Raw genomic sequence first — 24,620 nt, forward strand, 5'->3', positions numbered from 1 at the left:
AAAGGCACTATGGAGGTGGCAAGAGCCTTAGCCAATATCCGGAATCCCAGGGGTGACAGGTGCAAGCCGTCCCTTGCGAAGCAGCGTGGCTTGTCAAGCATGTCATCCCAGGCAGACAGACACTGGATCCCCTTTGAATGACACCAGAAATTAAGCCAATTGTTAAAGCTGATCATCTTGTCTCTATGTTGTGGCATCATTCTTGGTGAAGGAAGGATGCTGCTCAGGGTCAGGGTCATACCTGCCTGGGCTACATAATCAGAGAGCTCCTCTATGTCTCTCTTCATGTAGTCCAGGGAGGTACGTCTCAGGTCGTTCACACCAGCATGGACAATGACTTTGTCATATTTGTACTTGCTGTGGAGTGACCCGAGTGCTTGTGTTATGTGGCGGATTCTAGCGCCCGATAGGCAGCTTACTGTGACCCTCTCCTTGTTCAGCCTGGTGAGTGGGATGTCAGTGTGTCTGACTATGGAGTCACCTATGACAAGTATGTTTGGTGTTGTATTTGGCCTTAAGGGCTGTGACTGCTTTGCACACTGATTTTGTGGTTTATGTATTGCCTGTGGTGTGTCATGAGGTGGCGGATGCTTGGGTGTCTGCTTTGGAGGCCTCTGCTGTTTAGGTAAATTTTTGCTCAGAGCCTCCGAGTATGTCTTTGTGTGTTTGTGTTTGATTCATTGTTGTGATAGCTTTATGTGAGACTGGTTTTGTGGTGTGTGTAGTTGCCTTCTCCTCCTGTCTGGTCTTGCCAGTCCTGAGTTGAGAGAGCTCAGCCTCCAGTTTGGCTAAATAGCTGCATCTCTCGCAAGTATTTGTGTTACGTGGGAGGAGGAGAGGGTTGTCTGTGTACATGAGGCAATTGTAACATTGCCTCAATATTCCCAGATTCACCAACTGGACAGGAGAGGACGCCAGCATCTGGCCCTTCGACATGCTAGAGAAATTAAGACGTTAGGGGTGTAACTGAATAAGAGAGGACTTAGTAAGGAAGTGGGTACTCCTGGGGGGGGGGGTTCGCTAGTGAGGGACTTTGTATAATACAGAAGTGCCTGAAAAGAAGATGCTTTTAAGACAAGTGCTGAGCTTTTTTTTTTTTTTTTTTTTTTTTGGGGAGAAAAAACAAAAATAGCTTTTTAGAAACAAGTGCTGCACTTTTTAGTTAAGGGATATACTGTTTAGATTACTGGTAGAGCAGTTCTAAGGGAAAAAATGAAGAACAGACTTTATGGAGCCAGAAAAAGTTTAACCTTGTTAAACCGGCGCTGCCCGATGCTGCTCTAGTGGCAACTCTGCGCTAAATCACGCTAAAGCGTGCTAGATAGCAGGGGCTGGAAAGAGCCAGGAATTGACCCAATACGGCCAATAAAACTACAGTTTCAAGTCAGTAACCACTCCCACGGGGGGGGGCAGGGAAGCTGCTCAATGTTTTTCACTGCCACTTATCAACAGAGAGACTTTCCTTTAGCCCAAGCAAAAATGGCCTCACAGAAACTTACAAACAGTTCAAGAACAGCAAGCCTGTAACTGAACTTTTTTAAATCTCAGAAGTGTGGGGAAAAAAGCAAGATTTTTTTTTTTGTTTGTTTTTTCAGAGATAGCAGAGGTTCACAAGTAATATCAAGTTATAACAGTGCAGTAAATGACCCCACACAAGAGTGCTAGGTCAAAGACAGAAAATATGCAAGTTTTGAGAAAAAACGATTTTAAAATCAAGTGCAAACAGGAAATTCAGTAAACAGCTTTTGGTTGTGCTCTAAATACAGCTACTAATGCAGGTTTAAATGACAGTTTCCCTGTGTATGTGCATTAGAATTTCACATCAAACACGATTCCATTCCTCAAATAGTGATTTCCATCAAGTGAAAGTGTTCTGTAATACAAAAGAAGTCCATGTCCCAATAAACTAAGTGTAATGATAACATCCAAATATGTACTGTAATGCCACTGAGATGGTAACACACATTAAAGGTAATGGCAGATATATCAGAATGATCAATGGTATGCCATGAATTGTACAAATCCTAATGGTGTTAGTTCATCCCGTTTAGCCAGCAGATGTTGTATCATATGTTCTTTGTCAGACAGCCTACGTTTCTTCGGACATGCTGGCACACAACACAGAAACTTCTGTTTAATATCCTCCAACTGGTTTTGCTCCAAACAAATGGCATGCAGCACATCTGTGATGTACAGTTCCTTTTTACTCGAGAGAGACCTCAGCCTACGTTGCCATCCTTCTACTGCATTCTGGCTCCTAGGGTAGCCCATGGTACATGTCTCAGCCTGATTCCAAAAAGGGGCGTCAAATAGTGAAGATTGTCTCTCTGATGTGGAACCCCTCATGCCAAACCGTCTTGGCCTCCCTAAAATGTAGTTATTTCTGAAGAACTCGCATAGAGGAGCACCCCTTTGCCCCAACGCCTCCTCAATAGATGTGAAAGTGTCCATAATATGTTCCATGCGTATGAAAGCAAGTGCTGGTATCTGCTTACATAACTGTGCAAATTGAGTATCTGTGCCATACACCTGCATCAGGTTAAGCTTCTGGATCTGCCTCCAGATAATTTGGCACAGATGAAACCAACATCCCTTGGCCGTACTATTAGGTAGATGCTTCATTATGCTGTTCACTGCTCCCTTCTCAAAGTCACTGAGTACCATCCTGGGATGGAAATTCAGATGCAAGTCCCCACATAATGCCATCAGGGTTGCCCAGAACTGATCATAGCACTCCACGCATTTAGACGGTAGGATAGCATAAACTACAGGTACTACCTTGCTGTTGCTGGACCAATCCAAGCTGCACTGAACAGAGTATACCTGTTTACACTCCCTGGTGCTAATGGGAAATGTCCCATCAACAAGAATATACTCAGAACTGCAAAGCAGGCCTAGATTTCCCTCTGTAGTGAGAAGCACAACATCATAGGTATGGCTGCGGATTGCACGATGTTTTAATGATGAAGTGTCCTTGCTTCAATGGTATTCTCTCTGGGCTTAAATCTTTCAGACTTGCTAAGTCTATTTCGGGATTCGTGCTATTCCTATGCCTTACCCTACGCACATTCTGCTTCAGCGCATCATTATTACTCAAGGTGGTCACTCCGTCAGTGGACGTGGTTGCCAGGACCTCTGACACAATCTTACATGGATCCTCCATAGTCTGTTCAGCACGTCTTTTAATGGCTTCCCGTACCCTAGTCTGCTCTAACCTTACCACATCTGGTGTGTGAAAATGGCCAATGCTTTTCAGTAGCCTCTCCTCACCAGCACACTTCTCCGTTATACAACGGCCCTTTCATCTCTGCCTTGCCTTCTGAGTGCAACACCAGTAATTCTTCTCAGGGTTACTCTTTTCAAGGTAATATTGATAACCATCAATACAAAGAATTTGGCGACCTTTCTGTGATTTCACCATGCCATACAAAGAGCCAATAACACCAGGATAACTCACGGTCGGTTAGTCTGACATAGTACCTGAGCACACCTACAAATCAACAACAGTAACGTGAATACTAAGAATGAACGCTAATACTACAATGTAATACAGGCCTGTATCACTTGTATATATCACAAGTAACACGTACACAACCCATGAAAAAGGGACTACATTGGCAATGGAAGACATCTCCTAATGGACAAACATTATTAAAATGCACTAACTGACATGTATCCTTTCCCACTACTATCTACAGAGCTGTACAGATAGACACCTAAGCCGATACATGTTTTCTGCCAACAAAAGCCTGCTGGTAATCACTACATAGAACACTATACAGCCATCATTTATGCCTCCACAGGTACACAACAGCATGCAGTATGCTTTTCTAATGTGCGCTTCACAACGTAAAAACAATCACTGTCAGCTCTATCATTGCTTCATTCAACAAAGGGAATACTGCTTATAGCTGACAGGAATTGTCCTACTACTGTGCAAGTAACCTTAAACGTGAGTATGCAAACAGCTGTCACAGCACACACAGACTATATGCTCATGTATCTAGTGCCAATGTCAAACACCGACTACACTACAGAATAACTTATACAATTTAAAAAAAACATATGCAGAGTTTATAAAACCATTACAGCAAGATGCTTTTCAGTGTCAGTTAAAGCTAATGTATTATTCCTTGTAGCTGTCACGGTACAATGCACAATTAGTACTTACCTCAATATGTATTCGCATAATACTGGCCATAATGAACTGTAATAACAGTATATGTTATAACTTTAGTGAATTTACTGTCCTTGACGTTAAACGTTTAAACAACCTACTCACATCTCGGTTTTACTCACCCTTCCACACTCCTAAAGTAATCTCCTTAGGTCTCCAGGTTATGCATACGCTGTAAAGCAATAAATCCATCTGTTGCACAATATACACAATTTGATGACAGTCTGCACGACCGTTAGCTCTTTAATCGCGTCGTCTTGCAGTCCCGCCCTGTATTTCCATTTTATTTAGTGTGATGAGTAGATCTTTGTCGCATACGCGTTTTCGTCGTCAGAGGCTGTTTCATTTGTGAGCCGTTCAGTAGTTTGAAATATGGTCCTAGGTGAACTAATGGATCCGTTCTTTTGTACATGCAGTTATTTGGCTTTTCGACATTCTGACTGACGATTGATGAATGGAAGGTATGTGAACGGCGGTTTTATGATAGTAAACCTAGATATATATATATATATATATATATATATATATATATATATATATATATGTATATATATACTCCTGTATTTTTTCTGTCTAGTTTTTCAGGTTTCTGTCAGGATTGGTAAAAAAAACAAGTCTTCTCTCCTTTCTGCCTTTCCTTCATTCCTCTTTTCCCATGGATGATCACGGGGAGAGCCTGTACGAGGCCTTAGCATTTCAATGTCCCCTGTGAGATTTGTGGGGCCTGTCATCCTCAGGCTCTTGCAGACAGGAGGAGTAAACTGAATCTAAAAGGGTTACTTCCTCCTCCTGCCATTTCAGGGATGTCTTCTACATCAGATGTTCAAACCCCTTCTAAAAATCCCAGGGAGTCCCAGGAGACCTTTTCCCGTGTGATCTTCCTTGGAACCACAAAAGAAGGCAAAGCCTTTGGAACCAACTTGCTCAGTGACCACTACCTCTCCTCCACCGTGTTCATTATGTCAGTGGTGCTTCCTGCTGTTGGCTCCGACAGTCTGGGTGCTGGGTGCTGGGGACTTCCTTGCCTGTTCATGCTGGGAGACCTCAGTCCCATTCCCTTCAGAGATCCTCCAGACCCCCTTCCACTGCTTCTTTTGGGTCTTCCTGAAGTTTATCCTCCAAAGATGTTGGTAAGCTCATGAGGCAGTTTCTCGAGACAAGTCCAGATGGGGCACTTGTCCACCCCATCCACATCTGGATCTATGAGGGATTCCCTATTCCAACTGGTAGCTCCTTCAATGATTTGGCCCTTGGTTTTGGCGTTGTCTGTTCCATTGAGTCCTAGTGCGAGGCTGTTGGAGCCAGTGAGATCTCCTCTTCACCTCCAAATTTCTCCCTGAGTTGCTCGCCTCTGGCTGCTTAGGTTCTGAACAATTCTCATAGCAGTAGCATTAAGATGGATTCCGGGGGGGGGGGGTTGACTTCAACTCCAAAGTTTTCAGAGTCGTCTCTCTCCCTTGGTGCCTCAGCCGTCAACGGTTCAGCTAAGACTTCCCCTCGGAGTGGGAGTTCTGTCTTGTCCGGTAGATGTCTGCTCCAGTGATGTGGAGTCCTTCTGTGCTCGAGGTTGTGGAGAGGGTCCTCTCCTTTCCTAGGAAATCTTCGGCACTTATGCTGACTGAACTTCCCCTACCTCATACTGGACCTGTACCTGAGGCCTCTGAGCTGCCACGTGGACGTCCATTCCCAAAAAGCCTTCACACCCCCTTTCCTCAGTGGACCCACAGGCTTCTTCAGACACCTCCCCGGACCGCCCTCCTGAGGAGGACCCTTGGAATAGACCATGTGAAAGGAGACACGTGGATTCCCTTGCGGAATCCCTCACTACAGTACCAAACTTTTGAGGAAAGTGAAGGGTCTACCAAATTGCCACCTGACGAGGTCTGTGCCGGAGACATCCTTGAAATCCTTCACCAGAGGGGTGGTTGGTCTGCCCAAAACCCTTCCCTAGAGGAATTGGTACTGTGGGAGGCTTTTGCATCCAGCCTGTCTACAACCTGTGTGCCCCCCCCCCAGCTGACCCACTTATCCAGCTGGTGTTGAGGGCCTGGAAGTATCCGGATACAATGGAATTTATTCCCAAAAGTGCAGATAAAATTAAGTTCTCCGATTAACTACACTTTCTGGACTAAAGGATTCCCTGTGGATTCCATGGTTGTGGTGGCAGCCACCAGGAAGGAACTGCCCCCCCCCCCTCCGAATATAAAATCCTGGGCTTTAGACAGATTTGGCAAGAGTCTACACCTCGCCTACCTTTGCACTTTGAGTGTTGAACTACTTGTCACATTTTACCCGGCTACAAAGGGGATTAGTCAAAAAACTTTCTAGCTTAGTCCCTGGGTCCATGCCTACTGAGGAATTGGACTCCTTTTCCTCTAGGCTGGCCATCCTACACTCCTTAGCCAGTGTGTCCATGAGGCTCATCTCTTACTTCCAGGGTGGCTGGTTCTGGCATCGCCATACGGTGCTTTGCCTGGATAAGGCTGTGTGATTTTTGTGGAGTCTTTCAAAACAGTCCTTTATTAATGCCCCCTTTGGCTCCACTTTGTTTGGGCCCACAGTATGAGATACTTTATCTGAGAGTGAGAAAGATGGAAAGATCCTGTCTGCCAGCAGAATCTGTTTCTCTACTGCACAATGGACCATCTTCAGGAGCCAGGTTGGAAGTAAGAAGACATGGTTTTGAAAGTCACAGTGTCATTTCTAAGACACTCGAGGAGACCCCCCCCCCCTCCCCGTGGCAGAGGGGGTCAGAATGGGAGATGGCACCTGTGCGGTTGAGGGGGTCTGCAAAATCAAGGGTCACGGGAAACAGTTCCGGACAAGCCTTTCCAGTGATCCTGAATTGTTGCCAGACTATCTTCTGGAAGCAGTCTGGGAATGTTTTGCCTTGCACCCAGAAGCCTGAGAGGCCATCACAAATGACAGATGGGGCTAAAAATCGTATCCAGAGGATACTAAATTCCCTTTTCCGACATTCCCAAACAGAAATTTCACCTCCCTGATGTTCCACTTAGTCAGGAGGAGGATGTGGCCCAAGAAATAAGAAAGTTACTACAAAAAAGTAATTCAAGAGGTGCCCCCTATCAAGTCTGATTGGGCATTTACTCCAGATTCTTTTTCATAGCTAAAAAACCGGGGACTTGTGACCCCTCCTGGGTCTGACCTCTGAACAAGTCCGGGAAACACACAAAGTTCAAAATCGTTACATCTAACCTGTCCTAAAGATGTGCAATTAGATGTGCGGTATAGACCTGAAGTATGCTTACTACCATATCAGAATGGAAAGGCGCTCCAGGCCTTTTCTCTGATTCAGGCTGGGAGCCAGTCACTACCAGTTCTGAGTGCTTCCATTTGGTCTCACCACAGGTCTCCGGGTGTTGACAAACTGTCCTGCAGTAGTTGCAGCTCATCTCCAACTGCAAGGTTATTGGATATTTTCATGTTTGGACGACTGGCTCCTGACTGCCCCAACCAGGCATCTATTTCTTCTGGCCAGGGATCACTTCCTCAACTTAGCTCTAACCCTGGTGATAACCATCAACTTGCAAAAGTCTGTTGGTTCCAGTGCAAGCCTTAGATTTTATAGGGGCCCATCTAGACACCAGGACATCCCTGTGCTTACCTTATGACGGTCAGGGTATCCAACTTAAGGTTTCGCATCAGCCAGATCTTGACTGCTCCAAAACCTTTGGCTTCTCTAGCTCTCAGGGTATTAGGCTGCATGGCAGCAGCCATAACGCTCCTTCCCATGACATGCTTTCACATGTGGATACTTCAATGGACCTTGGCGGTACAATGGTTGCGTCTCAGGATGCCTTTGAATCTTCCCATCAGTCCATCTTATGTGCCCAAGGAGTCTCTACTTTGGTGGCTTCACTCTTTGGAAGTCACTCAAGGACGTCCATTCATGCTTCCCTCTGAGTGCCACGTTGACCACCAACTCCTCCTAGGTGGGGGGGGGGGGCATTGGGCTGGCCAGTCCAAGGCATGTGGATGCCCCTGGAGACCAAATTGCATATCCGTGTACTGGAACTGAGAGCAGTTCTAGCGTTGCAAGACCTAGACACCATCCTACCTCAAGGGAATATTGCAGTCCAAATGGGCAATATGTCAGTAGTATGGTACATCAACAAACTGGGAGGGACCATGTCTTACCCCCTATGTCGAGAAGCAGTGAGTGTGTGGCAGTGGGCGATTTCTGCCAAACGCATGATGTTCATCGTGTTACACTGCTGCAGTCATCACACTTGGGTTATCCTGCCGTCATGCGGTCCCGTAGTCGGCCAGAGTTCCAAAGCCTTGGTCCGGCATCGGTTGCTGTCGCTTCTTCCCTGACGTCAGTGCGCCAGGGGTACTTAAGATGCATCCGACGCGATTTTCTTCAGTCTTTCTTGCCACGCGGTGCCCAAAGCAGAAGCAGTTCGCAAGTGCCGGTCGGCCGACTCCTGAGATTTTCGAAGTCGAATTTCAGATTCGAAGTCTTCAATAAAGCTAAGTACCCCGCTGGGGAAACTTTTTTTCTTGCCTCAGACCGATGTCAGAAAAAGTTAATAATTGTATTTCTTGTGGGAAACAAATACCTCATAAGGACTTCCACTCTTACTGTATTCCATGCCTAGGCCCTGATCACGACGTCACCAGTTGTCGGTTCTGTGCTAGATTTAACAAACACACTATAAAAAGACGTTTTGATTTTGCTTTGCACTACTTTGGCCGAAGGTTCAATTATACTATGCCATCGGATCAACCGACCGCAATTCTGAAAAAACGCAAGGACAAGGATAAAGACAGGCATCCAAGGTCCAAAACCGACGACAAAACCTCTTCTAGGCCAGTTGCCAGTTCGCCGTTTCTCAGTGAGGTGCTTTCACAGCCCCTGACACCCACTACCTCAGAGCCACAGGCCGCCTCCGACTCCCACGTGGAGACAACTAGGCCTCTGGAAACTCAAGGTATTGGGCCTACAGAAACTAATCCCTCAGATGGGTCCAGAGCTGCTGAGCAGGCATCGGCTTCTGAGGGTGTTTTCAGACCTTCACAACTTGCCTTTAAAGCAACAGCCAAGACAAAAGTACCATTAAAGACAAAGAAGCAAGTACAGCATTCTCCTAGACAGTCCTCCATGCCTAAGAAACAGATGCTTAAAATGGTCGAAGACCTCATTACTCTGATCAGGGGTTCCCATCCCCCTCCTGAGAAAAGGCCTAGGTAGGATAACAGGCTATGATTCCTCTGATGAGGTTTCCATTTCCTCTGATTCCTCCTCAGACCAGGGATACTCTCTACCCCCCTATGAGGACTCTGATGCTAAAGAATCTATCCCTTCAGCCTCTCTGCCTGAGGATTATTCTTTTGGGGAAACTTTACATACCATGAGGGAGCATTTCCATTGGAAAAGTCAGGATTACTCAGAATCCAAGAAAAGGCTCAGGGATTTCCTTTTATTGCCTCAGCACAGGCCCCTTGCTATCCCGTCTGTGCTAGATATTGTGGATGATGTGTTCTCTGAATCCAGCTTATCTCCTGATTTCTTTACCCTCTGCACCGGCCAAGCCAGATAGGTATTATAGAGTCCCTGACTCTCACAAGTTTCTTTACAAAAACTCTTCTGCTGACCCAGAAACTATTTCCCAGGGTCCAAAAGGGGTTAAGGCTTCCATTGCAAAAAATCCAGTACCCTCTGACAGAGATTCCAAAGCTTTAGATAGATGGGGGAAGAAAGTTTACACTTCTGCAACTTTAGCAGTAAGGGCTTTAAATTGCCAGTTTCACATGCTTAAGTACCAACAATATTTAATGGCTCAGTTAAAACAGAAAATGCTTGCAAGCTCAGAAGCTCCTGACTGTAAAGAAATGCAGGATTTATTGCATGCAGTTGAACAGGTGGGAAAACATACCCTGCAATGTGGTTTTGATTCTTTAGAGGCCTCTTGTAGAGCCGCTTTTACAGGTTCTGTGATTCGAAGACATGCTTGGTTAAAAGAACAGAGTTTACCTGATCATGTTAAGGCAAAATTATTGGATGCTCCTTTACAGCATGATACCTTGTTTGGTGTTAAGGCAGAAGAGGTGTTAAAGAAAATGGAGGATAAAGCTAAATCTATGCAAACAGTAAAGGATTTCTTACAGGTACAGCCACCTCGATTTAGCAGGAATTGGCCAACAAAGAATTGGTCCTTTCCAGTGTCAGACAGGCCACAGAGAGGCAGATACAGACGCCCAAGAGGCAGATCTCAACCCCAAAGCTCTAACAGACAACGGCAGTGGGGCACTTCAACCCCAAAAGGGAGGTGAGGACAAGTCTCAACCTTACAGGAAACAGTCCCAATGACTTCCCCCTTCGTACACCAATCACTTCCCTTTTGGCAGCCCCCTTAGGGGGAAAACTAGCACTTTTTTCTCAAAACTGGCAAACAATCACCCAAGACAAATGGGTTCTGAATATTGTGTCTCAAGGTTACAAGTTCCACTTTCATACCTTACCAAGGCTAAAAGGAATGCCAGACCTGCCACAGAATCAATGGGCAGCGGCACAAAAACAAATTTCAGCCCTCATGGACATGAGAGCTATACAAGAAGTACCACAACAGGAACAAGGACAAGGATTTTACTCAAGACTCTTCTGGTCCCCAGAAAGGACAAGGCCTGGAGGCCCATACTAGACCTTTCAATTCTAAATACTTACCTGGATATTCCGAAATTCAAAATGTTGACATTACAGCAGCTTCTACCCATTCTGGGCAAGAAGGCTTGGCTTGTTACTCTGGACCTCAAAGAGGCATACCTGCATGTCCCTGTCAGACAAAATTGCAGAAGATACCTCAGATTCAAAGCTGGAACAATGCACTACCAATTCTCTGTACTGCCCTTTGGCTTATCTACTGCGCCCGGGGTTTTTACAAAGTGCCTGGCACCAGTAATTGCATTTTGCAGACAAAAAGGAATTAAAATATATCCATACCTGGACGACTGCCTCATTCAAGCAGAGACAAAGGACATTCTTCTACGGTGTCAGGCGTTTGTAAAAAGGTTGCTACTTTTTCTAGGGTACACAGTAAACGAAAAGAAGTCAAAACTAGTACCCTCACAACAGATTATATTCCTGGGTGCTAGCTTAAATACAACGGCCCAGATGGCTTATCTCACGCCAGACAAACAAATTCAACTAACTCAATATTTTCAATTACTGGCAAAAACGTCCCATCTCCCTGCAAGAAAAATTCTGCAGGCCCTGGGATTCATGGCATCCTGCATACTATTACTACCATATGCCAGACTGCATATGAGGAAATTGCAATGGTAGCTAAACAGTGTTTGGACTCAGCACTCACACAGTTTAGAAGCAGGTAATACCAATGATTCTCTGCCTAAAACAGGAGTTTCGATGGTGGGCACAGGCATGTCACCTAAACTAGGGTCAGCCTTTTTCCCTACCCACAGGCAGACTCTAACAACAGATGCTTCGGATTATGCCTGGGGAGCACACATGGCAGGAAAATCCATTCAGGGCAACTGGACCACAGACCAGATGCACCTTCACATCAATCAAAAAGAGATGTTGGTTGTTCAAATTGCTCTAACAGCTTTCAAGGACCTTCTACATCCAGGACAATTATTATTAAAAACAGACAACACCACAGTAATGTGGTACGTAAACAAGCAAGGGGGCATGCATTCTTATCCCCTATGCAGGCAAGCCATGACCTTGTGGAATACAGCTCTAACGTATCAAGTAAATCTGCAAGCACAATTCCTGCCAGGAAAGAAAAATACTCTGGCGGACGATCTAAGCAGCAGTATCATGGACCCTCACGAATGGAAATTGAATCCACAAATCTTCAGCATGGTAACGCAAAAATGGGGATGCCCAGACATAGATCTTTTTGCCTCCCCACTGAATTGCCGACTGCATAAATTCTGCACAAGGACTTATCACACTCAAGCATGGAAAGTGGATACTCTCTCGTTCAGCTGGAAAAGCCTAAAAGTTTATGCCTTCCCACCACTGCCTCTCCTTTCAAAGGTACTCCTAAAAGTCAGACGAGAAAAACCACAGATGATCCTGATTGCTCCAGACTAGACACGCCAGCACTGGTATCCAATCTTAAAGAACTTAGCTCAAAGGCCCACCATGGATTTTGCCTCAAATTCCACACTTTCTGACTCAACAAAACAATCGGATCCTGCATGGTCAGCTCAAAACCCTAAACCTGGCTGCATGGCAGATTCATTAGTCAAACAGGCGACACCTCTCTCTACGCCTGTTATGGATTTCATTTTGGAGGCCAGGAGGCCTAGCACCAGGAAAACTTACTCAGAAAAATGAAAGAGATTCTGCGCCTGGAACCAGGCTCAAAGCCTTGACCCTCTTGTCCCAAACATCCCTCAGATTTTACAATACTTAACTGAGATGCTGGACAAAGACCTATCCTTCTTGTCAAGATCCACGCCTCTGCCATTTCAGCTCATTACAACACGGATCCTCCTTTATTCTCTCATCCCTTGCTAAAGCAGTACCTCAGAGGGGCTAAAAACATAAGACCACCCCGGAGAGCACCAACACCAACTTGGGACCTCAATTTAGTTTTGGAAAAACTGACCCTGCCACCTTTTGAGCTAGCCAATACAGCTGATCTAAAATTTCTATCATGGAAAACAGCTCTGCTCCTGGCAGTAACTTCAGCACGAAGAGTCTCAGAGGTACAGGCGTTAATGGCAGTGGAACCTTTTATAATTTTCCATCGGGACAGGGTTTCTTTACGGACAAACCCTACCTTTATGCCAAAAGTGGTATCTAGTGTGGCTCTTAACCAAACCATCCATTTGCCAACTTTTTATCTAAACCCCCAGAATAAAGGGGAGAAACTTCTACACTCTTTGGACATACACAGGCAGCTACGCTTCTACTCGGACAAAACAAAAGCTTTCAGGAAAACTGAGCAACTGTTTGTAGCATATGCTGCAGGATCACAGGGCAAAGCTATCTCAAAGCAGACTATATCCAAATGGATAGGACACTGTATTTGTTACTGCTACACATCCCTAACAACATTAGGCCACATTCCACCAGGGCCACAGCCACTTCAACAGTCTTTCTCAGAAGAGTACCTACCAAGGAAATTTTGGAGGCTGCAACTTGGGAGTTCAGTGCACACCTTTACCAAACATTACCACTTGCCTCTTTACTCTAAATCCAGAGCAGGATTTGCCACTGCAGTTCTGCAGGGCCTCATAGCCAATCCTAACTCTTTATAGACCAGCCACCCAACCTTAGCTTTGGGATTCTACCCAAGTGTGATGACTGCAGCAGTGTAACACGGTAAACGTCGTACAGATTTGTACCTACCATAAATATAGATGTTCGAGTGTTCACACTGCTACAGTCCAGGTTACCCTCCCTCCCTCCATACCCTCTGAACTAACTGGACTTATCTACACCTTTCTGTCCTATACAACCTTTGTGGTGTATTTGCTTGTAACTGAAGATATTGTTTTTATTTTATATGTATATTTTTTATTAGCAATATGTATTGCCTACCTTCTTGGGGGCACCTGATATCTGGGGCAAGAAAAACTGAAGAAAATGGCGTTGGATGCATCTTCAGTACCCCTGGCGCACTGACGTTAGGGAAGAAGAGACAGCAACCGACGCTGGACCAAGACTTTGGAACTCTGGCCGACTACGGGACCACCTGATGGCAGGATAACCCAAGTGTGATGACTGCAGCATTGTGAACACTTGAACATCTACATTTTATGGTAGGTACAAAACTGTACTTTCTTCGTGTTTCACTGTTGGAGTCATTACATTTGGATAATCCTGCTGGCAGGTTGCCCTCAGTCGACCTGAATGCCAAAGTCCTGGGTCCTGCGTCGGCTGCTCTCCCTGATGTCAGGTCATCTGGGGTATAAAAGATGCGGCCAACGCCATTTTCTTTAGTCTTTCTTGCTGCACGGTGCCCGAAGCAGAAGCAGTTCACAAGTGCTGGTCGGCCGACTCCTGAGATTTTTGTGTTCGAGTTTCAGATCCGAAGTCTTCAATAAAGCTAAGTACCCCGTTGGGGAAACTTTTTTCTTGCTCCAGAACGATGTCAGAAAAAGTTAATAATTGTATTTCTTGTGGAAAGCCAATACCTCATAAGGACTTTCATTCTTACTGTATTCCTTGCCTAGACCCTGATCACAATGTTGCTGGTTTTGTGCTAGATTTAACCAACGCACTGTTAAGCGTCTGTATGATTTTGCTTTAAACTATTTTGGACGCCGGTTTAATTATCCAAAAATGTTGTCGTATAGCCATCCGACTACCGGAGTGCACAAAAAATGCAAAGAAAAGGAGAGAGAGAGAGACAACCGAGGTCCAAAACTGACGACAAAGCTTCTCCTAAACCAGTCGCCAGTTCTCAGTGAGGTGCTTTCGCAGCCCCTGACACTCGCTACTTTAGAGTCGCAGGCCGCTACCGACTCCCGTGTGGAAACTGAAGGTATTGGAGCCTTGGATACTATTCCTTCAGATGGGTCCGGAGCCACTGAGCAGGCACCGGCTTCTGAGGGTGTATTCAGACCTAAACATCTTTACCTTAAACCAACCTCAGCTTCAAAGGCAAAGACTAAAGCACCTTCTAAAGCAAAGAAACAAACTCAAGAGCCACATGGACAGGCCTCTATTCCCAAAAAACAGATGCTCAAAATTGCCAAAGACTTAATTACCTTGATCAGGGGTTACCATCCCCCTCCTGATAAGAGGCCTAGGTAAGAGACTGACTATGAATCTTCAGATGAGGTTTCTATTTCTTCTGATTCCACTTCTGATCAGGAATATTCTCTTCCCCCCGTGTGGATTCTGATGCTGAAGAATCCATACCTTCAGCTTCTCCAGAGGACTATTGTTTTGGGGAAACCTTGCATACCATGAGGGAGCATTTCCACTGGGAGAGCCAAGATTTTTCAGAATCTAAAAAGAGGCTCAGGGATTTCCTTTTACTACCCCAACACAGGCCACTAGCCATCCCACCTGTTTGTGTTAGATATTGTAGATGTGTTTTCGAGTCTATTCTTACCCCTGACCCCTTACCTCCAGAGGCTCCTGTTAAGTCTGACAGATATTACAGGGTCCCTGACTCATAAATTCCTTTTTAAAAACTCTGCTGCAGACCCAGAAACTATTTCACAGGGTCCCAAAGGAGTTAAGGCTTCCGCTGCAAAAAACCCTACCCCCTCTGACAGATTCTAGGGCACTGGATAGATGGGGAGAAAAGGTTTACACATCTGCTACCTTGGCTATAAGGGCCTTAAACTGTCAGTTTCATATGCTTAAATATCAGCAACATGTCATTGGCATTGCTTAAACAGAAAATGTTATTAAACTCTGAATGTGCAGAAAACGTGGAAATGCAGGATTTATTGCATGCAGCTGAACAAGTTGGAAAGCACACTTTGCAATGTGGTTTTGATTCTTTGGAGGCCTCCTGCAGGGCCGCATTTCCAGGTTCTGTAATTAGGAGGCATGGTTGGTTAAAGGAACAAAATCTGCCTGTTCATGTCAAGGTTAAATTATTAGATGCACCTTTACAGCATGATACTTTGGTGTTAAGGCAGAGGAGGTGTTAAAGAAAATGGAGGACAAAGCTAAATCTATGCAAACTGTCAAAGATTGTTTTACAAGTACAACCACCTAGGTTTAGCACACACTGGCCTACAAAGTTGGTCCTTTCCTGTGTCACAGACCTCAAAGGGGCAGATCCCAGGTGCAAGGTTCCTACAGGTCAAAGCAATGGGGTGCTTCCACCTCCAAGTTGGAAAAGACAAATCACAACCATACAGGAAACAGTCCCAATGACTTCCCTCTGCCAGCACCAAGCACTTATCTGCTGGCAGCACCCTTAGGGGGAAAATTTGCACTTTTTTCTCAAAATTGGCACATTATAACCCAGGTCAAGTGGGTTCTAAATAAGTGTCACAAGGCTACAAGTTCCATTTCCATACCCCGCCAAAGGCAAACTGCTGGCCAGAGGCACAAAAACAAGTCTCATCCCTCATGGACATGGGGGCCATTCAACAAGTACCAGAGCAAGAGCAGGGACAAGGATTTTACTCAACTGTTCTTGGTACCCAGAAAGGACAAGACCTGGAGACCAATACTGGACCTATCTATTCTGAACACATTCCTGGATATACCAAAATTCAAGATGATGACTTTGCAGCAGCTTCTGCCCATGCTGGGCAAGAACGCTTGGCTGGTAACTCTAGACCTAAAAGAGGCATACCTGCATGGCCCAATCAGACAATTATGCAGACGATACCTCAGTTTCAAGGCTGGCTCAATGCATTACCAATTCTCTGCACTGCCCTTTGGCTTATCTGCTGCGCCCAGGGTCTTCACAAAGTGCCTGGCACCAGTAATTGCATTCTGCAGGCAAAGAGGAATACAAATATATCCTTACTTGGATGACTGTCTAATTCAAGCAGAGAACAAGGACATTCTTCTACAGCATCTGGTGTTTGTGAAAAGACTTCTAACATGCCTAGGGTACACAGTCAACGAAAAGAAATCAAAACTAGTACCCTCTCAAGAGATGATATTCCTGGGTGCAAGCTTAAATACAACTGCCCAGATTACTTATCTCACCCCAGACAAACAAAGGCAACTGACTACCTATTTCAAAATGTTGGCAACAAAGGCCCAGTTATCTGCAAGAAAAATTCTGCAGGCTTTGGGCTTCATGGCATCATGCATCCTACTAATTCCATATGCAAGACTGCATATGAGGAAACTTCAATGGCACCTAAAAAGTGTTTGGACTCAACATTGCCACAGCCTGGAAACAATGATTACTCTCATTCCCTGCCTACAACAGGAGTTTCGATGGTGGGCAAAAGCTTGTCACCAAAACAAGGGACAGCCATTTACATTACCCCCAGCCAGGCAGACTCTAACAACGGATGCATCAGATTATGCCTGGGGGGCCCACATGGCAGGAAGATGCATTCAAGGCACATGGACCTCAATCCAAATGCATCTACATATCAATCGGAGAGATGCTAGCTGTTCAGAATGCCCTGACAGCCTTCAAGGACCTACTTCATCCGGGACAACTACTGATAAAGACAGACAACACCATGGTCATGTGGTATATAAACAAGCAGGGGGGCACACATTCTTAACCCCCTTTGCAGACTAGCCATGACTTCGTGGGACACAGCATTTACTTACCAAGTACATCTGCAGGCGCAATTCCTACCAGGAAGGAAAAATAGTCTGACAGACGAATTAAGCATAAACCTTATGGATCCCCATGAGTGGCAGCTGGATCCACAAGTCTTCAGCATGATAACAAAGAAATGGGGAGGTGCCCGGACATAGATCTATTTGCCTCCCCTCACAACTACCAACTAAAAAGATTCTGCACAAGGACTTATCACAGACAAGCATGGAAAGTGGATGCCCTATCAGTATATGCCTTTCCCCCACTGCCTCTCCTCCCCAAGGTACTCCTAAAGGTCAGACAGGAGAAGCCAAAAATTATACTGATTGCCCCAGACTGGCCCCGCCAGTACTGGTTTTCAATCCTAAAGACCTTGTCTCAATGCCCAGCTTGGACCTTACCTCAAATACCTCATCTGCTGTCCCAGCAAAACAATCAGATCCTGCACAGCCAACTCAGGACTTTCAACCTGGCAGCACGGTGGATAATGTAGTCATACAAAACACACCTCTCAGGAAAGCTGTGATGGATGTCATTTTGGAGGCCAGAAAATCTTATGCTGGAAAATGGAAGAGATTCTGTGCTTGGAACCAGGCACAAGGAACTGATAAAGCGGTGCCAAATATTCCTCAGATTTTGCAATACTTAACTGAAATGCAGGACAAAGGCTTATCTTTTTCATCTATTAAAATTCATGCCTCTGCCATTTCAGCTCATTACAATACAGCGCTACCAATCTTTTCTCATCCCTTATTAAAACAGTACCATAGAGGAGCCAAAAATTTAAGGTTTCCAAGGAGATCACCAATGCCTGCATGGGACCTCAACTATGTCTTGGAAAAACTCACCCTGCCTCTTTTTGAGCCAGCTGCTACTGCTGATATAAAGTTTTTATCTTGGAAAAAAGCTCTGCTCCTAGCAATAACTTCTGCAAGACGAGTTTCAGAGCTACTGGCACTCATGGCTGTGGAATCTTTTATCATTTTTTATCCAGACAGGGTCTCTCGGAGGACAAACCTAACATTTATGCCTAAGGTGGTGTCCATTATGGCTCTTAACCAAACTGTTCACCTGCCAACTTTTTATCCAAATCCACAGAACAAGGGGGATAGAATTCTGCATTATTTGGACATACACAGACAGCTTAGATTCTACTTGGACAGAACCAAAGTTTTCAGAAAGACGGACCAATTACTAGTGGCATATGCTGCAGGATCACAAGGAAAGGCTATCTCAAAGCAAACAATTTCAAAGTGGATAGGCCACTGCATTCGTTTCTACGTACACCATCCAGTGCCTAAGGGCATTAGGCCACATTCAACCAGAGCTGCAGCCACTTCAGCAGCCTTTCTCAGGGGAGTACCAACTAAGGACATTTTAGAGGCTGCTACTTGGAGCTCAGTGCACACCTTTACAAAGCATGATCATCTGTCACTGTACGCTAAATCCAGGGCAGGCTTTGCCACTGCAGTTCTGCAGGGCCTCATAGCCGCTCCTAATGCTGTTTACTCCAGCCTTCCATCCATAGCTTTGGGACTCTACCCAAATGTAATGACTGCAACAGTGAAACACGAAGAACATAGTACAGTTGTGTACACTTACCATAAATGTAGATGTTGGAGTGTATTCACTGTTGCAGTCCAGGTTACCCACCCACCTTCCCCCTTTTTCTTCTGATGGAACCTATGTGGTGTATTTGCTTGTAGAGGAAGGTAAAGTTTATATTGGTACTTGTATTTTATATAAATAAATTTAAAAAAAAAAAAAAATATATATATATATATATATATATATATATATATATATATATATATATGTATATATATATATATATATATATATGTATATATATAAATAAATAAATTTTGGCTACCCTTTTAGGGGGCATCTGACATCTGGGGCAAGAAAAACTAAAGAAAATGGCGTCTGCTGCATCTTTTATACCCCTGATGACCTGATGTCAGGGAAGGGGTGACAGCAGCCGACGCAGGACCCAGGACTTTGGAATTCAGGCCGACTGAGGGCAACCTGCCAACAGGATTACCCAAATGTAATGACTGCAACAGTGAATACACTCTAACATCTACATTTATGGTAAGTGTACACAACTGTACTTTTCTGATAATGCCCATTCCAGGGAAGTCCAGCATATTAGCAGACAGGCTCAGCTGAGTGTTGCTGATGCCTCACGAGTGGTCCCTGAATCAGTCAGTGGCAGACACTGTCTTCCAGAAATAGGGTCATCCTTGCTGCAATCTCTCTGCGTCCCCTTTCAACAACAGATGCAGCAGGTATTTTGCCTTGAGTCCTCGTACGGGACAGTCCCCCAAAGGTCCCCCTGTTCTGCTGACTCCCAAGTTCCTACAGAAAGCTCTTGGGTTGCAAAGCAAAGTGATCCTCATTGCCCCTTTTTGGCCTTGACATACTTGGTTCACCTTTCGTTGGTCTCACCTGGTTTGCCCCCGATGATGTTGGATCAGAGTCCAGATCTGCCCTCTCATCCGTCAAGGCATCCACATCTGGACATTCTGGGCCTAAAATTAACATTTCTCCACTTCCGATGATGGCTAGATTTCCCAGGCTGTCTTCCTCATTCGAGAAATATTCATTTCATCCCGTAGGGTTTCTACATGTAAAATTTATAAGAGCAAATGGAAGAGATTTTCCTTTTGGGCTGAACAAAAACGGATCCCTTTACAGCCCCAGTTACAGTTAAATTAGACTTTTGGCTTCCCTTTTTAAGGATGGTGTTAGATATTCTACCATCAAAGTTCAGCTAGATGCTGTTTCCAGTTTTCACACTGGGTTTGATTCCTTATCCTTTGCTTCTTCTGAACTGTGTAAAGCTTTTCTCAGAGGCACCTTTCTGCTCACGCCACCAATCAAGGATCCTACTCCCCGATGGTATCTAACAATGATTCTGCAAGTGTTAGTCCAGTCCCCCATTCGAGCCCTCAACCACTGTGGATTTGAAATTTTTTTTCTTGGAAGACCCTGTTTCTAGTAGTCATTAGTTCGTCCAGGAGAGTGTCTGAACTCCAAGCGCTTTCTGCAAAATTCCCATATTTGATTTTCAATAAAAAACAAAAGAAACATCTATTAAGGCTAGACTTTCCACTGTGTGAATCCTTAAACCTCTTGTATTAGAGGCAACATTGGATATATGCAAATGACCCTTTAAGGGCATCAGGTGTTTCAGCTATACAGCAATTCTGAATGTCCATGACTTTTTCTTTTTAAGTCTCTTATGGACAAATTCAGGGTAATAAAGCCAAACCCCACTGGCTATGAACACATATTTTAGCCTTCTTAGGGCATCAGCACAGCATAAGTAGAATGTTTTTTTTTTTTTTTTTTTTGGTTCTATTAGATGCTAGATTGTTATACAGTAGACCAGCAGCCATTGCTAAATGGTGGTCATGGCCAGACACTGACCTTACTAATCCTTATTAAGATTTATTAAGGCTTTGTTGTGGAATGATCATGCATCGCTGTGTGTAGTTATGACAGTAGTTAGAAAGGGTATAACTATGAAATGGAAATCTAAAATGGCTACAGCCATAGAGGCATTACTGAATGTTGTGATTGAGGTAGAATAAAGCAGAACTAGAACAGGGAAGAAGTATTCCTGGCAAATGTCTTTAGAAAGGTGCCATGATAAATCACTGAATAACCTTTATCAACCATTAGTGTGTAATATTTTTAAACACCTTTATTAAATTCTCTAAGATATAGGGGCACAATTTATATTAACATTTTTTTTATTTTCATGCATTTGTACGTTCCATATTTTCCTTCTTAAGTTGCTCCATTCTCGCCTTCCCTTAAACCTCTGTCCTCCACCTGAACAATATTCTGCGTGAATTGTTTCCACAAACCCTTTTTTATTTCTATGTAATTTGCTCCTTCCTTTTTCTAAAGATTCCATACCTATTTTTTTTACCTTGTTGATAATATTCAATACTTCAGTTAGAGTTGGTTTAGATTTTGATTTCCATATTCTAGCAATTATTTTTTGGTAGGCAGTAGCATTAAATGTAGTAAGGCCTAACTATGTCCAAACAATTTAGGGTCTTTTTTTAGACCTTTTCAAATTCCAAGACCAAAAAATGGGGGTGGGGGGGGGTGGGATTGCTGAATGCCAGAATTCTCATTTAAAAAATGTGTGTTTGATGGGCTTTTGGTGGCTGTTGATGCCAGTACCATTGCTGAAACTTATTTTAAAGATCTAAAACTTGTATCACTAAATCCAAGGTATCCATCCACAACCCCTTTTTCTCATTTTTGCACATGAGGTCAGGTTATCACCACAACAGTGACTGTGAGCTAGAGCCAATGTTTGCACTGCAGGTGGCTAGCCCTGCCACAGTTTGTCTTTCATACCACACACATTCACAACTGTGGCCAATATAGTCTCCAATCCACGTATTGCATGACTTTGGAATGTGGGAAGAAACACATGCAAGCACAGGGAGGACAAGCAGACTCCACGGAGAAGGCACCCCAGCCCAGAATCCAGGATATATCTCCTTGCATATCTAAAATGATAGGTGGTGATGTCTTGGTCTTTTTAAACAAACTCTTAAAATTGATTTATTTAACATTTGTTAACCAGGAAAGTCCGACTTAGAACAAAGCCAGTTTTCAGCAGAGCCCTGAATAGAAATGGTCCAGACACCTTTAAAGATAACAGAAATCAAGAAAACAGCTTAGTTCTTAACTAAACACTGATGTATAAAAATTAAGATGTTCATAAGGATATTAAGTATTCTGTCATTGACTAAGTAAACTATGCAAGGTGAAATGAGTGCGCACAAATATTTGGTTATATGAATTAGTGTTCTAAAGAGAGTGTGAAATCCTGCTAGTGATGGCATTATTTTGTATACTGTGCTGACCAATATGGGTACATTGTGCTCCCTGTCCATGCCTATAACCACCATAATTTAGATTGCATTACCATCACCTTTAATTTAACAATAAAGTTAAGCTCTGCCTTGAAAGTGGCATCTTCGTAGTCCTTAAAGCGGAAAAGTATGATGTAGTAAATGCCATACTTATGAAAAGGCTGACGTCCTCTGTTACCCAAATAAATGTTGATGCATTTCTGTTACTAATTCTTATGAACATAGAAGTGGTATGATGAGACAACTTTTATAAGTAAATTAAGGGGATGGCGGAATCAAGCAGTTCTACTAGAAAGCAGAAATAAGGTTGCTACTTAAATTTCCGGAATTAACTTGGTCATAAAAATAATCTCAGTTAAATAAAGCACAGATTTTTTTTTTCGTGTCACATGTTCTGCACTTAACAGAACTCTCTCTGGTCTCAAATGTTGAAAGCAGTGATAGTAGATATTCTTTAATTACATTAGAAAATCAAAAAGGAAAGAAGTACCCTGGAAACAGGTCATAATTAATATACTTGTAGAAAACAGTTTGGGAAGACTTCATACTAAGCAAATAAGTGTTATTCTGTTGCTGATGCAAGGGGGAGAACTGAATTGCATAACTATTGGCATGATAACTGCTGCCACAATTGTACCAACTATGGGTATGAAAAGTACTACCTACCAGCAAAGTTAAAACAATGAAGTTTTCAGTAGATCAGATGGTATGCATTGCCATTTCCTGCACACAGTCCCGGAGAATTTAACTAAATGCCTAGCAGGTAGATTAAAAAAAGAATGTCATCACTTGTACACATCCTGTGCTGCGACAACAAGCTGTAGTGGTACCAGTTCACAGTGGTGGTCACATTGAGACCCCTACAGTTTTACACCTGTATTGGTATTCCACATAAAGTCTTGTTGAAAGTAGCAATGGTGTTTTCTGTTCAAAGTGAAGACAGACAACTTAACTTTTAGGTGTGAAACCATGTTTGCTTGTCCAAGGGAGATCTCACCTTTTGAATTCTGAATTCTTTGATGTGGTAGTAGTATCTATTTTTATTTTGTTTTACTTTAACAGGGTAAGCAAACTGGTCCAGAGATACTTTTGTGCCCCAACCTGGGCCACAATGGTAAAGATAATAACAAGTAAGATATGCTCTTGAGTACTTTGAAGATCTGACACTGATGCTGTTTAGTTTTATCTTGCTAAGGCTTTAGATGCTGTTCCACTTAGAGTGGACAACTGACAAATTAAAATAATTACATCTTCATCCATGTGCATTTCCGAGGCCAAAGCACTGGATAAGTGTAAGACACAGCAAGTTAAGAGTATATCCCTGAAGATTTGTCAGTGGTTTCTTACAGGTTTATGTACTGGGGCTACTTCTACTTTTAAGCTAGTCTTAAATATGAAAGTGGGAAATGGTCTGTGGATAATAAGTTATGCTGATTGCAAACTACTGGGTAATGTAATCAGTTCAGTAAAAGATTCCAGAATTCCCCAAGGTAATATGTAAAAACGCAAACCTGCTGCAGTAATAATGACCTTTCTGTTCCATTCTTTGCTTTTTGTGATTTGAGTCATGGCTTTTTATTGACCTTGGAACTGCAGAGTTTATCATGATGCATGATGAGAAGGAGGCAGATATGACTGCAGCCTGGGAAATCTATCAAGGAATCCCACCCCCTAAGGCAGCTAAAGTTGTTACACGATTTGCAAAACAAATTTGTAATGTTTGTCCACTAAGCCTATTAACTTTGCTGAATAGGAGGGCTGGCTTTGTGTGCTCGACACTATCTCATACCGGTTTTGTAGATATGTTGAAGCTGCAAAACATTTTTCTCTTTTTATACCTGTTTCGACAGTTTCTTGGATTTGAATCCTGCCTGTAAAATATGTCTAGTCTTAAGATTTGTTTAGTTATACCTAATGATGGTGGCAGTTATACAAATTAAGGGAGTACTGCTAACCTTTTAGCATGAAAGCAAATTATCTATTCACACTGCCTGTAACCCAGGTTTGGGAACAGACTGGGATAGGTGGTTAAGCTGCCTGGGAGTGGGCAGGTTGAGTTCTTCTTCCTTATGGTTTGGGGTGGGGTGCTTAACCCAGGGAAAACTAGGCACGATCTGACAGACTGAAATGACCTGTGGTGGTTAAGTGCAGGGGTTACTGGCAAGGTGCTTTTCGGTAGGCCCACATGGAAGTGTGCATGTCACTATAACTCCATTGCACTAAGGAGCAGAAACTATGTGCAGGTTTTTCACATACCACCTCCGAGAGAGAAATAATAATCCTCACTAGCAGGCAAGAGGAGTAGAACTGGTACGGACTGCAAAATCT

At 43.8% G+C, this 24,620-nt stretch overlaps 1 protein-coding gene across 1 annotated transcript in view; it reads left to right on the plus strand.

Annotated features, from left to right (window-relative positions):
- The window catches only part of ABCF3 (ATP binding cassette subfamily F member 3), a 1,867,236-nt gene that overhangs the window by 124,075 nt on the left and 1,718,541 nt on the right, over positions 1–24,620 (plus strand). The window lies entirely within an intron of this gene.

This window comes from Protopterus annectens, chromosome 4.part1, assembly GCF_019279795.1.
Source record: "Protopterus annectens isolate FY-2018-M chromosome 4.part1, PAN1.0, whole genome shotgun sequence".
Taxonomy (NCBI): domain Eukaryota; kingdom Metazoa; phylum Chordata; order Ceratodontiformes; family Protopteridae; genus Protopterus; species Protopterus annectens.